This window comes from Raphanus sativus, chromosome 4 (genome assembly GCF_000801105.2).
Source record: "Raphanus sativus cultivar WK10039 chromosome 4, ASM80110v3, whole genome shotgun sequence".
Classification (NCBI taxonomy): domain Eukaryota; kingdom Viridiplantae; phylum Streptophyta; class Magnoliopsida; order Brassicales; family Brassicaceae; genus Raphanus; species Raphanus sativus.
In genome coordinates this window covers 31741801-31747183 of record NC_079514.1, presented here as the reverse complement: position 1 = coordinate 31747183, position 5383 = coordinate 31741801, and positions in this window count along the sequence as shown.

Below are 5383 nucleotides of genomic sequence, written 5' to 3'. Positions count from 1 at the left end.
AATAAAAAAATATTTAATTAATTATTAAATATATTAAAAGCATGAAAATAATTTATTTTAATGGTTCTCGAATTGATGGTTTTCGAATTGATAGTAAAATTATAAAGCCCGCAACCGCGGGCAAAACACCTAGTTGTAGAATTATAGAACGAATATATAATGTTTCATCAATTTTTTTATTTTTATTAATTATTAATTTATAATTATACAAAATACTTTAATATATTTTTATAGAAATAAATATAATAATTGTATATTCTTATAAAATAATTATATTTCTATGTAAGGTATTATTATAACTTTTTATGTTTTTAAACCCACACATGATTTAAAAATCATTTATAAAGATTTTGAAAGTATTTAAGAACATATTTTTATTCTACAATACAAAATCATTGTATCAGAATTCATATATCATTTATAATAATTTTATTAAATCATTTATAAATATATAAAAATTAATTTATAAAATTTATAAAATGTTATAAAGTCATTTGTAAATGCCTCTAAATCGATTTATAACTGTAAAATGTATATTTATAATTATTTATATAAATCATAAAAAATTAACTGATAAAATGTTATGAAATCATTTGTAAATGCTTCTAAGTTTATTTATTATTGTAAAATGTATATTTATAAAGATTTATATAAATCATAAAAATTTATTTCACACTTCTTATTTATTTATTTATGTTTTTATGAAACACACTTCTTGTTATATATTAATAGAAGTCATTTAAGTGACCTTTGGTTACTACAATAATAGGTGAAATCTTAAATATTATTATAATTTTGATGGGATTTTAGATTTGATTTTTATCGATTCTAAAATAAAAATTAATTATAAAACAATCTGCTTCAACTTTTAGATTGAAATACAAAAGTCTTTTTTCTTAAATGATGGATTGTATTATTAAATCATATAAGTAAAGAGTTGTAAACAAAGTGAACCACAAAAACATATAAAAGTTATAACTAATTGTATGTAAATGGTTATATATATATATTTATAATTTCATAAATTGATATTTATAAAGGTTTAAAAATCATATAAAATTATATTACACTTTTTATTATATATAAAATGTCATTTGAGGAATTTTTGGTTACGCGTTCATAACTGAAATCTTAAAAATTGTTACAATTTCAATTTGTAAAACTAGCCATGTTATCAGACAAAGACTTTCTCTCTGCGTTACTTTCTTTCTGATGCATTCAAAGAACCAACGCCAAGATTCTTCTGTTGAAAAACTTTAACAATCGCAAAGGCAAGTGGGAAAAGCATGTTTCCGGCATCGAATCCTGCAGCTACCAACAGTTTTCCAGGGTGTTTACCGCCCAGCTCTACCGTATCAACCATGATCAGTGGTTTAAGTGAGGAAACCCTTTGATTGACTGCTGAAACGCCCAAAACACAGAACGAAACGATGCTTCTTTAGGATGATAAGGAAAAAGAAAGTATGCCAATCTATTACCATCTTGTTAGATGAGGAAAGAGCATCCATGAACTTTGGGCAATACGCTAAAACTCTTGTCCAAATCAGATTGAAGTAATGGCTTTCATTTTAACTTCCCACATACTACCATGCGAGACTGTGTACCCGAATTCTTCTTTCACCCACTTGTTTCGCTCTGCAACTGAGAGCGAAGGCTGCGCTTTTATTGAACACTCGATCTCCCCTGCCAAAATGTCAGAGCCCACTTTTGCTGGCTTACAAGTATGTGGACCTATGTTGTAACGCTCCGATCGTCTACGGCTAATGGGCCATCCACGTCCGGTCACTCGGCACATGGACCCTATCCTATTCGATCACCATCCGACATTTCTCCGTGTTTTAGCCTCACTCGCACGGTATCGCGAATCACTTTTCGATAGGTCACCCATCTTTTCACTACTCCAGCTCAAGCACATTTAACTCTGGAGTTCTAAATGGATGTGTGATGGAAAAGATAAGTCAATTTTGGTGACATAGATAGTCAAATCAATTCTCTTAAGTCTTTCCATATATCACAACTCGGGATGTTACAATTCACTCTTTATCAAAAAACAAAACATCCTCATTGCGTCCCACGACAGGTCTCAAAACGCCTCTTGAGTCAGAACCGAGACGGTTTACAAGCTCTGATACCATTTGTAACGCCCCGATCCGCCCACGGCTAATGGGCCACCCACCCCCACTCTCTTGGCCCGTGGGTCCCATCCCATCCGACGGTCGTGCGTTAATTTTTTGAAGACTCGAAATCATTGTTTACTGACTCTGCAATCACCACCCGGCCTTTCCTCGTGTCTTAGCCTCACTCGCACGGTATCGCGAATCACTTCCTGATAGGTTATCTATCATTTCACTACTCCAACTCAAGCACGCTTAACTCTGGAGTTCTAAACGGATGTGTGAAAGAAAAGGTAAGTCAACTTTGGTGATATAAGTAACCAAATCAATTATCTTAAAACTTTCCATATATCACAACCCGGATGTTACATCTGTATTATGTTATTTCGAAGCCATCTCCTCTCAGTTTAGCTGCCTTGAGAATCCATCCGCATCCATTCTTGCACTTAAAATAGCGGAATATTCGTATACATAATACTCTCGTTGCCTTCTCCCAGAATAGAGCTTCACTACTTTCTCCAGCTCCTCTTTATCTCTAAAAAGCATACCAATCTGTAACTCGCTTTCATGCTTTCATTGAGCCATGCACTAGACAAAATCAACTGTTTTGAGACGCTCGCTGGGACCAGGCTTTTTCTTTCCACAGTTTCTGTCATTTGTGCTCTCCTCATTAGCATCCTCTTGATGAATGATGACAACGCTTTCCAGAGGCAGTGCCGTGCAAAGGCATATAGGGGCCTAAGGCAAACTTTAAAATAAAAGTTTTTCATTTTGAATTTGGAAAAATGTAATACAACTTTTTTTTGACTAAATGTAATACAACTTTTGAATATAAAGTTATTGAAAACAAAACAATTCAAAAAGAACTATAAAACATTTAAAAAAAAAAATTTACCAAACAGTTGTGTAAAAAGACGACTGAAATAGAATATGTTTTCTCATCTTCAAGAAATTATTTTGCCAAATTTACTCATAATCAACATTTATAAGAAAATAATTTTCATATGAATATATGATAATTAGGCCATTCAATATTATCAAAATATTTCAAATGTATTTTCTAAAATTAGTGATTAAATAATTAATATACAAAAGTAGCAGTTTTTTTTTTTAACTCGAAGAAAATTGAGATACATAGTGTCGATAAGAAACCAAAGACAAAGAACATAAATCAAACAAAATAAAACAAAGACATAAAGAGAGCTTAAAACCCATATATGTCCACAAGTCTATTCCTTCTACCTTTCTAGAAGAATTTGATATAAATGGAGCTGACCTAAAGAACAAATATCTTGAGCAATCCCAACCCTGAAGGGAATATCACCAAGCCATACTAGAACCAGCAAAATCAGAAGCAATCGAGAGGTCAAATCTACACCAACTCCAGCAGCTACTATCCATGTAGAACTTGCATGACCAGAAGCCACCACTAAAACTAAGATACAAGGACAAAAGACCTTGAAACGCTACTTGGGAAAACGTAAAAGAAGACCACCAGCTCTTACACGCGGACACTCGCAAGGCAGCCAAGTGACCTACAGAACAAAGATTGCCCACCTCCTCGCAAGAGAAAAATTAAAGGACAAGTTAACTGCTTCGTCTAGAAACCATCTCCCAAAACCACAAAGGTCCAAGATAAGGTCTAGTAGATACCTCCACCGCGAACATAATCACAAAAAACGAACCCAAAAAGCTAACTTAGGATGCGACGAAGTGACTGAAACAGCAGGAACCAAACAAAAGCAGTATTCCCACGACTTCAAACTAATACTAATTCACCACACAAGAACATAATTCCGGTGATCGAGATGCTAGAAAAACCATCATTCCCAGAGACACAAAGCCGGCGATAGAGATGCTAGAGGAACCATCTCTTCTCGGAGACAGAAAGCCGGTGGTAAATAGCTTTGAGAGCCTCTTTCCCCGGAGTTTTAGCCGCTCCCGGTGGTGGTGAGAACCACCAACCACCGGAGCAAGAGAGAGAAGACCGACGGCTGCTCTTCTAACTAGGGTTTCCACCACAGACTTATAAGTCTGATGTGTAATTGGTAAAATAAATTTTCTCTTCACCTGCTTTCCATATACCAGCACACAAGATTTACATGTATTCATTGTTAAAGATCCTAAATTTGAGATCTTAGATTTTTTTATGTTTTAAGTTCCTAACATGAATTCAAGCGAAAATAACTTCAGGCTAAACTTATACACTACTACCAATATGATAAGCAAGAAATTATTTTGGGGCTGCTAAAGTATTCTATATTTTGGTGAGGCCTAAGGCAAATGCCATTCTAGTAACATAAGGCACGGCTCTGTCTAGAGGCCTGATTAGCCGAGGAACCAGCATTGGTTGCTAATGGAGGAGAAACCACATGTTTGACCTCTAAATACAACTCCACATTGTTGATAGAAGGATGGTGGGTTGAAACCTCAAGCATGGTCTCCAGACCAGAATCATCCACGATGGGAAAACACGTATACTTGACAAGAGACTGTTGAATAATGGAAGGGTATCTACCAATCAAATCAATCTGGTGTTAAGCTAGATGAGCTTCACACTTAAAACCAATTGGTGATTAGTGGAGAGGCTCATCCACCTTATATACTACTAAGGATCCCTTCCAACTACCGATGTGAGACACTTTGTGTCTAATACGCCCCCTCGAGATGATGGTTCTCTGAGCATCAATCTCGGAATGCTCGGACAAGGATCGATGAGCCAATATTAGGCCAGATCAATGTGGATCGGGTTGGATTGCGTGGATCGGGCTCTGATACCATGTTAAGCTAGATGAGCTTCACACTTAAAACCAATTGGTGATTAGTGGAGAGGCTCATCCACCTTATATACTACTAAGGATCCCTTCCAACTACCGATGTGGGACACTTTGTGTCTAATATCTGGAACTTTCCCTTTTCAAATCCAGTGACTTCATGCAGATCATCCAACAACTTGTGTAATTCAGTTTTTCTCTCAACTCTGATCACTCTCGGAGTTGATCCTTCGTAGAATGGACCATCTTTTATAGAACCGTTTCCGATAAAATAAGTAAATAACACAGGAATAGTTCTTGTTTAACTGAAATCCCTCATGCTTATCTAAATTTTTTTTAAGTTGAGCACATTATTGTCCAGCATTTTATTTGAAGATATAAAATTATCACTTGGATTTATTAGGACCTCTCGGAAGTTCAATAAGTAGGTCATCAATTCCACTTCCGGACTCGTTCTTTGACACGTGTCACTAACTCATCTTGCACTCAGAGAGA